General features: G+C 46.8%; 1 long non-coding RNA gene across 1 annotated transcript; it reads left to right on the top strand.

Moving 5' to 3' along the window:
* The first annotated feature begins 5,075 nt into the window (after positions 1-5,075).
* LOC121137882 lies at positions 5,076-11,610 on the top strand. Its single transcript, XR_005875154.1, has 3 exons — positions 5,076-6,848; positions 8,878-8,981; positions 10,443-11,610. It is a non-coding gene; the product is annotated as an uncharacterized LOC121137882 (long non-coding RNA).
* Positions 11,611-11,973: the final 363 nt, after the last annotated feature.

Genomic DNA, 11,973 nt, shown 5'->3' with positions numbered 1-11,973 from the left:
AAATTTAGAAATGGGCTTCTGGAATAGTCCTTAAAGAACTCCCATCCCTGGGTAGACATAAGCCACTGGCCCTCAGGGGATGAGTGTCTTGCAAGATATTCTACCCACTCAAGCCAGAGGGAGTGGTTACAAGATGCCCTGGCGTACTTCCCAGAACACTTTCCACCCCTTACAATGCCATGCTTTATACACAGAGATGTATCATGTACTAACCCACCGCCATCATTATTTAATTAATTAAAATGGATTTCGTGGTGATTTGAACGAGAAGTCCCATGTAATCAGGCATTTGAATACTTGGCCCTCAATTGGTGGCACTTTTGGGTAAGTTTAGGCGGTGTGGCCTTGGTGGAGGAAGTATGTCACTGGGGGTGGGCTTTGAGGTTTCAAAAGCCATCACCATTCCCATTTGCTTCCCGCTTCCTGCTTGTGATTCAAGATAAGTTCTGGCTTTCCAGCTCCTGCTGCCACGCCTGCATCCTGCCCTCATGATAGACACATCCCTCTGGACCTGTAAGCCCCGATAGAAGTCACCTTCTAAAAGTCACCTTAGTAATGTGTTTTATCATAGTAACACAAGTTAGAATATAAAAAATAAAACAAGATAAAGATGCCAGGAACCCCCTGGAAATAAAGAGGCTGGGGTAAGCGGGAACATGTCTATATTCCTATGGGTAGCTTAGTCTCCAAGGCATGTGAAAATCTGTGAGTTTCTTTATGTGTGTCAAAACAGTGCAGAAGTACAAAGCACAGTGCGGTCTCACTTTGTTACTTAACAAGAGTACGATCAAGAAGTTGTTGAAATGCCAAAACAGATCCTGCGTTGTGCTGGATGTATAAACAGGCTCTGCAAACTTCATTTGAGAAGTCAGGTTTAATTTCCTGGACAACGTTGCAGTCCTTGAGGCCATGGTACTGGGGCACCTGACAGGAAGTCCTTGTCTATGAGGAAGGCTGTGAGGGGAAAAACGAAGAGTTCAGACTGAAGCCTCTCCCTTTTATATCGGCGACTGGTGGAGCTCTCTTCACAACCCTCTTTCCCAGAGGCAGCTGCATGTCTGAGAGGAGGAAAGCAGAGACATGTCATCCAGTTTATCACCTGCACTCGGAGCTGCACTGGCAAGGGGTAGACACTGCAGTGTTTGGTGATGGGAGCTGAACTGAGAGGCATCTGAGCTTGTACTGGACTTCACCTGATTTCTGTCCCCGCCACGGAGCTAAGACACCTGGCTTAATTCTCTAGGGCGGTGCCTGTCTTGGCGAGGGTTGCTATTGCTGTGACGAAACACCATGACTAAAGCAACTTGGGGAGGAAAGGGTTTATTTGATTTCTACTTCCACACTGTAGTTCACCAATGAAGGAAGTCAGGACAGGAACTCAAACAGGGCAGGAGTCTGGAGGCAGGAGTTGATGCAGAGGCCACGGAGGGGTGCTGCTTGCTGACTTGCTCAGCCTGCTTTCTTATAGAACCCAGGACCACTGGCCTGGGGAGGCACTACCCATGATAGGTTGGACCCTTCCCCATAAATCACTAAGAAAATGCCCTGCAGTTTTATCTACAGTCTGATCTTTGGAGACATTTTCTCCAAGTGAGGCTACCTCTTCTCAGACGACTCCAGCGTGTGTCAAGTTGATATAAAGCTAGCCAGTACAGGGCCTTTTCATGGGATCTCTGACAGTCTTACTCTAAGTGGAGGAAGGACACCGAGGTTTCAGGGAGAATCAGGGTACCAGAGGAAGGAGTTTGTGGGAAAGGTGTTTCTGAGCCGTGTCACGCGAGGTCTCAGCTTCCCCTGTGCAGAAAGCTGGTACATAAGAAGGTCCCTCTCACTCAGAGTGGGAAGTCACTTCTCGGTCTGTATTCTTTGATGACGGTGCCTCTGGGCTGAGGAAAACTTAGACATTTCCGGAAGCCTCTACAGTTTGAATGGTTGGGATGTCAGCTTGTTTTCTGGGCTGGACTTGCACAGCCCAGTTGGAAGAACAGCTGGAGGTCATGCTATCTCTGGTTGCAGCGGGTCACCAGCCTCTGGGTCTTCAGCCTCCAGAATCTCTGTGCCCTGGCTGGGCACTCTGGGGTCCTACTTTGTAGTTCGGACATTGAGTCTGAGGTGTTCTCCCCTAAGGGACCCTGGACTGCAGAAATTATATTTGCAGCCAGGGAATTTATTTATAATTTGCTACAGATGGCCAGTGTGGTTTTCTCAGCTTTACTTCTTCCTTTTGCATTTTCCCACACCCACGCCCACTTACAGTTGGCAGCCTTCCCAGTACCTTCATTGGGGATTTACATTAATAGTCAGGTTTTGGTGGCAAGGGCGGGTGGCACAGGGAGAGAGTGAACAAGCAAATTAGAGTGAGAGAGAGCATGAATCCCCAGGTGGATTTCCTGACCCCTGCTTAATTATGAATGTCACACCACTGATTCTTTACACTTATGAATTTAATGTTAAATAGAAGTCAGTCTTGTGGCCAGGAAGACTGACATGCTCCTTGGCTGCTATAGAACTGGATGGGGAGAGGGCAGCTCTTAAGGAAGTAAGGCTGCTGCCATAGCTTCTACAGAGAGGCAGTGAGGGATGCAGGATGGAGGTGAAAGGCCGAGAGAGAGGTGAGAAAGCGTGGGATTGTGGAGCTGGAACGCCCACTCAGTGATGACTGACAAGTGGTCTTGGTCAATTTATCCAGCATCTTCAAGATTTAGCTACTGCCACTCGCAAAATTGTTATGATCACCAAATGGAATGATATATGTGAAAATATTTACTGTCCCATATAAGGCAATTCATAAGTAGTGTTTTATCTTTCCTTCATTAGGAGAGAATGGGAATAAAAGCCAATGACATGAAAATCCCCATGCGCTATTAATGCAGCTCCCATTTTTCTTTTCCATAATATTTTCATAATGCTTTAAGCCATATGTGTAATTGTTTCAACATTTAATTTTCCACTGAATTATTTAATTACATTTATGACAAGCATGTATTATTTTGAGCACATTAGTGGGGCCATTAGCTTATTCTAATGGATTGACAACATAGCCAGACACTTTCAGTGCTGACTTTGTGTTGATAGAAAATTATGTTGTCTGCTGTAGATTTATCTTGCTTCAACCATGCTTTAATCAAATGGAATCCTTTTAAAGTCTAGATAAGAATCCCCCTAGAGGAAAGGAGCAAGAAGATTTTCTATAGAAACCATATTTAAGCCTGAACATTTATCAGGCCGGTAGCTCCTACTTTTGCCCTCCAGTGTAGCCTAGCAGATAATGCTTGGTGGGTTTGTTGCTTTTAGGGGAGAGGTGAGCTGTATAACAGAGGAGGAGTAATACTTTTAGATGTTTCTTTTTTCCAGGAGTAAGTAGACCTTGTGCACATCTGGAGCTTGTGATTTCTCTGGTCCCAGATGGGTTTGCAGCCCCCACTTCTGTGGAGACCCGCTGCCTGCCCCAGCTCTCACTGCCTTCAAAGGGATTTCTTTCTCATCAAGGTAAGAACATTGACCGCCAACCCTTCCCCAGTTAGTGCTTCAAGACAAGACAGGCTGATGGATGCAGGGTTTCCCATTTAGTGCTCTCAGATTTTTGGACATCCAAAGCGGCACTGAATCAAACACACTTTTCAACACCTTTGTTCTCCCTCAGCTCCTGGAGTCTAGGATAGCCTCTGACTTATAAGCAGGGTTTGAAAGGAGCCATGCCGACTTCCTAACCCTATAATATTTGTCCCCTGTTAAATTGTCAAAGTTCTCGCTTATTTACTGGGGAGTAGAGATGAGGCTTGAGTGCTAATTGCAAGGTTTCTGAGCATAGGCAGTGGTGGTTTGAAAATACATTAGCAATGGCTATGTCCCACCTACTGCTGCATGAGTTGCAAAACAAGCCTTGTTGAAGGCCAAGTCCCCACTTAGGAGATACTAGAAGTGTCACAAGGTAGGATATACAATGAGATTTAAGTCCTAGAAGAAGATTATGATACCACAACTCCCTTTCTTTCTCCGTTGGTTTCTGGCATTTAGGAATTGGCTTTGTTCTTCACTCACTGGCAGGATTTGGCTCCTTTCCCCAGGTCCAAAGGCAAGGAGGCGACTTGGTTATGTCCTGGAAACTCCAAATGTGTGAGCACCGAATCAACTTTGGTTCTTCCTAAATTGATTATGTCAGGTATTCGTTACAATGATTTCCTTCACCTGCCACGAGGCTCCTCTGGGGTCATTCCAACCATTCTCCCAGGGTGTCTGGGACAGACACTGGGCTTCCATAAACCTCAGTGGAGATCCATGGTGGCTCTGCAGGCTGGGAGAGGAAACTGTACCCCCAATGCTGAGCAGTCTCCTCAGTTCACATTAAGTCAGCACACCGGAGAGCTTGCAGGAAAAGCAAAATGAACAGACAACATGAAGGCGATTCGCACCAAGCTAGAGCCTCCAGGATGCAGTCTAATGACTACATGATTTTGTCTACAAACTGTAAGACACACACACATCAAGTGAGTGTGTGTAAAGAAATCAGTTGGAAAATCATGCTCGGCTCTTCCAAAATAGGATTTGTTTTTCTTTTCTTTTTGAGGTGTGGGGAGAAAAGGTAAACATATTCGTTTGCCTTGTAGAAAAGCAGAGAAGAAATACTGGCCCAGATGCCTCAGGTAGAAAGCAAGCAGTGGGGTCAGGTGGATGAGTAGGGAGGGCCAGAGAGAGGGCCAATTGCCTTGAGAAGAGAACTCCAAAACCAGGAAATGAAGACTCCGGCCCCTGGAATGAACTAGGCTTTTTTTTTTTAAATCTTGGTGTGACTATTTCTACACTCATCTACTCCCAAATTATTTTGGGATGGGTTGCTTGTGTCCAGCCCAATCTTGGCATAAGGTATGTCATGGGTCTTTTGTTACAGCTTCAGAGTCTGACCCGAGGCACATGATGGGAGTAAGGAGGACAAAACACCATCTTCTGGTACTAAAGACACTTACACACTAACACACATACTAACATCATTATATTGGTGGTGGTGGTGGTGGTGGTGGTGGTGTGTGTGTGTGTGTGTGTGTGTGTGTGTGTGTGTGTGTGTGCACGCTTGTGTTGGAGCTGGTAGTGACCTATTCTTCCTTTTCTGCATACATTCTTCAGGGGCTTTAGGTGTCACTTCTAACAACACTTCACCATGTCTGTTCTTCCGTGGAACACCTGGAGCTTCTGTTTATTGTTGACTTTTCTAGTTACAGCTTTGGATCCACTAAAGAAGCCTGGTTTTAGTGCTGATTTACGTGAGCTGTCATCACCTCTGTGTGCTTATATGTGTGCAGTATGCACACACTTTCATCTGTGCTCTAAGCTCCAGGCCCCATCCTGACTGTTTCTTAGCTCACAGATAGTTAGACAAAATGGCCCCTCGTGGGCTTAGACAAGATGCTGGGCCTAACTGAGGCTGTTTTCCCTGTTATAATTTGTCACTGACCCCTTGTGAGGGGTGGAACAAAGTCCCTGCCTGTTCCTGTCTCACACTGCTCTGAGGGGAGACATGAAAAATCTAGATTTGGTAATAGGCCTCTGAGGGTCTTGTACATTATTAGTTAAAGGAATAATTCATATTAAGAACAGGTTGTTGGGATGGAAAGACAGTCAGAAAAATGGAACAAGCAGCTCCCATGACAGGCTACAGCAGCATGAGGTGTGTGGGGGCCATACTCCTCATACTTGTAGTCTTATGGGACTGATGACACACACACCAGACCTGGCTACATGACTTGGCAGGTTAAGGGCTAAGTTTACTGCAAGGTTAGTGATTCTATGTGATTTGGATACAAACTGATCAAGATGTCCCCTCCCCCTTCCCTTTTTGAGACAGGCTATCTCTGTGTAGGTCCTGACTATTCAACTCACTATGTTGACCAGGTTGGCCTTGAACTTACAGAGATCTGCCTGCTTCTGCCTCCCGGATAGACTGTTCCTTTTCTGAAGAGGGGTTAGATAGTAGAATCCAACCTACCAAGATTCTCTAAGGTAAAGTACTAGGTTCCATGACAACAGAGAGAAGTGACAGATGGCTGAGATTGGTTCTCCCTCCAGGAAGTGAGGGAGATGGATGTGTAAGCACTTGACTATAATACAAGGATGAGTGACATCAGCATGTAAACAGTTGCACACAGTGGGGCCTTCACAGGGGGAATGACTGACAGCTGCACACAGTGGGTCCTTCACAGGGGGAATGACTAACAGCTGCACACAGTGGATCCTTCACAGAGGGAATGACTGACAGCTGCACACAGTGGGTCCTTCACAGGGGGAATGACTAACAGCTGCACACAGTGGATCCTTCACAGAGGGAATGACTGGCAGCTGCACACAGTGGGTCCTTCACAGGGGGAATGACTAACAGCTGCACACAGTGGGTCCTTCACAGAGGGAATGACTAACAGCTGCACACAGTGGGTCCTTCACAGGGGGAATGACTAACAGCTGCACACAGTGGGTCCTTCACAGAGGGAATGACTAACAGCTGCACACAGTGGATCCTTCACAGAGGGAATGACTGGCAGCTGCACACAGTGGGTTCTTCACAGGGGGAATGACTGATTTCAAAGCAGACTTTGAGGAAACCTTTATAGGAAAGGAAGAACACCTATTCAGACTCCAGCAAGCACAGAGGTGAGGGAAAGAATCTCACAACTCATCTCATGCTCAGGTAATCTCGCTCTCCTGGCAACTGATGAGGCTGTCTGGTTAACCACCATGTGCTTTTTTGAGTTCCAAACTGTAGACCCTCCACTAAAGAAGCAATCAAGACTCCTGAGGGTCCCTGGGACCCTGCCATCCCCTGGACATGTTCTACAAAGCTAAAGCCACCTTGGGCAGAGGTGGGTACTGAGATTGTGTTCGGAGGGAGGGCCTTGTAAAACTCTGACATCAGGGCACATTAGAATGTAGATCCAGACTACTTCATTCACCTTGGGACATTCCTCTTTCCTGTGGCATATCTACTTGCTATCGGAGGTTGCTCTGGGTTCCTGGTTCTTCTCAACTCTCCCTTCCCATTAGCCAAATTACACTCTTACCTCTGAACTTTTATTCACATAGAGATTTTGTGTCTCGGTTTTTATGCCTTCATGATCATCACCACATGATTCTAGGTAATGCAGTGGAGTTAACTGTTTGCTTAAGAAAACACACACACACACAGATGCACACATTTACATACATACTCACATACACATTCATACACACATACACATATATACATACCAAGTCACCCACGATCTAGGAAAACCATGGTCTCCCAGTAGCTAGCCCTTCCCCCACCCCTGCCCCCTATGACCTCCAAGAGTTCCCTTCCAAGCTAGTGTCCAAGCCTCTCTCCTTGGCCCCTTTTGTCAACATTGTGGATGAAGACGGAGTGAGAGTGCCCTTTATGACCCAGTCAGAGGAACCAATAAATACTTTAAATCTCTGTTGTTCATGTAGAATTCTCTATTGTTTTTGAAAGCCTTAATTCTTTTGAACAAGGGACCCTGCATTTCAGTTGGGTGCCACAAATTATGTGGCTTGTCCTTAGGCTGGGTTCCTGCTCTGCTTCACGATGCTCAGTCAGGGAACCGGAGGGATCCTGTCCTGTCAGATCCTCCTGTGTCTGAGTCACACTGCTTCCTTCTCTTCTCTTCTCTTCTCTTCTCTTCTCTTCTCTTCTCTTCTCTTCTCTTCTCTTCTCTTCTCTTCTCTTCTCTTCTCTCTCTCTCTCTCTCTCTCTCTCTCTTTCCTTTTATTGATTCTTTGTGGATTTCACATCACGCATCTCTATCCCACTCATCTCCCCATCCCTTCATAACCTCCCTCTGCACTTGCAGCCCTCCCCAAGATAAAACAAAATAAAACTTAAAATAAAAGAAAGAAAAGATAAACTCTTGCCGTGGGAGCTGCAGTGTGACGCAGCGAGTCTCACAGTAGACCCTTTGGTCCAGACATCTTTACTTGGTCGTGCTATTGCAAGAAGTCACTGTTTTGGTTTGAGGCATCTGGCTTCTGCTACACTATGGACACTGGACCTTCACTAGGACTCCTCTTGGATATTCTGTTGTTGCCCTGTGTCACGGGGATCCTGCAGCTTTGGGTCTGTGGGTCAGACCCCTTCACGTTCTCCAGCAGGTCCTAGATGGGGTGGATGCACCTGGGTGGTTGCTGGGTTGCTCATCCCACCCGCTCTACCCTATCCTCACCACCAGGGTGAGTTCTCCAGCACCGCACTGGCCAGCTCATTTATACCACCTCTGTGCTGCCCAGGGGAGGTGCAGGGTCCATCCTCCTGAGTGCTGCTCCTGGTGAGAGGCAGGGTCAGCTCTTGCCCTTGTGACCTCAGTACCAGCTCTCCCAGCTACCACAGGCAGTGAGAGGTAGGGAGGGGGCACTGTATGGCAGATGATGGGGTGGAGCGTTCTCATGGCTGGTTCACCCAAGGCCCCCATCAACAGGGTCAGCTCTTCTGTGCTGGGCCTGTTCTCCCTAGTGCTGCAAATTTCCCTCACCCACACCACCACATGGCAGATGACGGGGAAGAACTAATTCCCCCACTCTCACACCCTCAGGGCAGTTGGCTCTCATACCTGACAACAGGCTCAGCTCTGTTATGCTGCCCAGATGAGGTGCAGGACCCTCTCTGTCAAGTGCTGTGACACACCTGTGAGGGGCAGGCCCAGTTCTACCTAGAGTTTCAGTCAGCGAGGGGTGATGCCCTACGGACATCAAGACAGAGCAGGACTGTGGCAGGGCACACAGGCATGGCCCTTGGTGGCAGCCTAGGCCCAGACATCACCACGGCCCTGGGTGGCAAGCAGGCCACCGACCTCAGCCCATTCCTCACTGCCTTCACCTCTTCAGATTTGCCTCTCTCCACAGGACATGAGACATTCTGTCTCTCTCTCTTCTACACCTCACCCTGTACTTCCTCACCAAGCAGAGCTGGACCACCTGGCGCTACCAGGCCCGTATTGTCTCCTCTGGTCAGTCTCTATCCATGGTAATTTTCTAACTGCACAATTTCTAACAAGCAATGATTCCACTCTCCTTCTCCAGCATCCCATGGTGATAAAACACTTTGAATAATAATCATTAGGCAACTGTCAGTCACTCAAATCAAAAGATCCCACACACGTATTTCTTTAAGGACAGATTTCCCACCTTGATGCTCATCAGGACAAGGAGGACGAACAGTGTTTTCCAGATGTGTTTCTGAAAAGATCCCGAAGAACAGCTGCCTTGGATTCAACCGCTTGGCTCCTGGGAGCAGCCGATTGGGTGGGAAGCAGTGTGTGTGGGGGTGTGGTCCTTAAAGGCAGTCAGCTGGCCCCTGAAGGAGGCCCTTCCCCTTCCTGCACTCACACATTTGTGCCATAAACTGTGCTTCCCTCATGATTTAATCTGTGTGGAATTTCAAAATCAAACCCCGAATAACACATTGCATCAAATTATTGACAAGGTTTACCTTTGCTCTTTGGCTGTATGGCTGACTCATTCCATCTTAAGGGCAGGTCTAGTGTCACGACCGTCCTGTTTCATGGAGTTATGGTAGCTGGTGCCCAAGTGCCTAGGTGAAGGCATCTGAGCCTTTTGCATTGCCTTCTCTCTGTCCTCACTGTCTGCCCTCCTTGCTTGGCATATGATGGGTTATATACTCTAACAACGACCCTTTCTTTCCTCTGGAATACTTTTCCTACTTTTCTTTATTTGACTAACAGACTCACTGAGAATGCCACCATTCTCTCTGGAGTGTCTTCCTTTAAACAACATGGAACCATACCATATTCCCCTTCTCTGGTGGGCTTTCAGCTTATCTGTGCAATTCAATTTCTTTAAAAGTGTAAGTTGACCTTTGAGACCTCTAAATACTTTATAGGAGGAAACTATGCTGTCTAGCACTGAATACAGACACCTGAATAGTGAGTGTTTGTGAGGAGATTCTAAATGCTAGGCTTTCAAGGTAATATTTCAGTTACTTCCCAGTTAGTAGTAAGACTGAACTGAAAAGCCACAAGAAGGTTTCAAAATGACAAGTGGTCAAGTAAAGAGCAGTTATGTAAGGAAGTGAGTAATAAGGATTGTTTGCCCCCACTGGTAAGGTCCTACCAGTTGATTTTTAAAACGTGTTTTAGAAGAATCTACCAGCCGTGGACCTTCTGTGCGTCCTTACAGCATACGCACCAGAGGTGGCAGCTAACGGCCCAGGACACCATAGCAGTGCAGGGTGAAGGGACAGGACACCCCTGCCAGAATCTTCATCGTCACCCGTGGGCTGCGGCTCACACTCTCAGCCTAGCCCAGAGAAAGAGGGCACCAGGGCAAAGATCAAAACCAAACATTTGTAGCGTGGTTCTACTTAACATATGTCATTTTAAACACTGCAGTAGCATTGAGAAGTTGCAAATCACACCATAATGATTTGTATTAACTGATGTCTCTTGCAGGTTCCTGGGATAATCTGGCCCCTCTGGCCTCACAGTTGTACCAATGGTTTGTTTGCAACCCCCTCTCTGGAAACCACACTCTCAGAAGGCAAAAGAAAAACAAAACCCCAGTAACAGCAAAAGAAGCCTAAGACATTTCCCCCCTCTTTCCTTAGACTAGTTAATAGAACAGACTGTAGAGAACCCAGGTGAAATGTCACTCTACTCAGCAGGTAAGGAGTTAACTGCCTTGTGAAGTGAGCAATGCAGTAGTCACAAAGCTGTCACCGATGTGGAACAGAGGAAAACCCCTGCCGCACAGACCTGTGCATGCCACAGCCATGGTCCCCAGGAATGTGATCAAATGGCATCTATCCTGGATTCAAAGGGCAGTTCAAAGCCTTTGTGGATATGTTGTAAGCTAAAATACATAACGATAGTTTTAGAATGTGTATAGTTGATTGGGAATATAAAGGTCAGCCAGAATGGAGGAGTCAATAAAGGGAGATGGGGCTGTTAATATGATCAAAATGCAAAATATACCATAAATGTATAAAATGTCATAATTAAATCAATTATTATGTGTAATTAACATATGGTGACACATCTTTAAAATGTATGAATGAGGTGTATCCGTCAGCATAGCTGGGTCCCCGATCTGCTCATAGGTTTGTTGTGTAAGCACAACTTTCTTGTGCCCCAGGTACCTTTTGGTCTATCCAGCCACCTTCATTAGCATCTCCTAGCTTGGGGGTATACATGCCATCCCATCTCCTAATAGAGATCAGCAAGTGTCTTGTGACCAGCAGTCCTCATCCAGCACAGTCCAGACAGCCATTTCCTCCTACTTGTCAGATTCTTCTGAAATTCTGGAAATACTGTAGAATATTTTCTATGTCTGATAAATGAAACAACAAACAGCAGCTATGTTTGTTTCATATGACATGGATCTCATTGCCTTATGCTGATACATAAAATTGGGTTAAATAGCTTTTCTCCCATTCCTAGGGCACAATGAAGATAAGTAAGATCCTAGGATAGATAAGTAAACAAACAAAGGAAAAAGGAAGAAACTAGTCAAGTCATGTATGGCATCATCAGTAATGATAATGCCACCCCAGGCTTTTTGCTGGGGAAAGTGGTGGAGTTTCTTCCCTCCCTCCCCCCTCCTTCCCTCCCTTCCTCATTCCCTCCCCCTCCTTCCTTTCTTCTCTCCCTTCCCTCATTATCTGTCTTTCCCGTTTTCCCTCTCTCCCTTTCCCTCCCTCTCTCCTTTCCTCTTTTCCTCTCTCCCCTCTCTCTAGCCCCCTTTCCATCTCCCCCTACCCCTCCTCCCTCTCCCATTTTTGCCTGTCACGGGCTGAACAGCTTTGCTGTGCCTCATGCTCCCTATCATGATGTGCTGTCTTGCAATGGAGCCAATCCACCACGAATTTGAACCTCTGGTGGCGGATGCTAATTCATGCAGTACACAGAGAAATAGCATTTGCCCTTCTAGCCTGAGATTATGGAAAGGTCAGATGTCAGGGTCCTCTTCTTCAGAGGAGAGGGT

Source organism: Mesocricetus auratus, unplaced genomic scaffold, assembly GCF_017639785.1.
Source record: "Mesocricetus auratus isolate SY011 unplaced genomic scaffold, BCM_Maur_2.0 Super-Scaffold_100707, whole genome shotgun sequence".
Classification (NCBI taxonomy): domain Eukaryota; kingdom Metazoa; phylum Chordata; class Mammalia; order Rodentia; family Cricetidae; genus Mesocricetus; species Mesocricetus auratus.
This window is presented reverse-complemented; position numbering and strand designations above follow the sequence as displayed.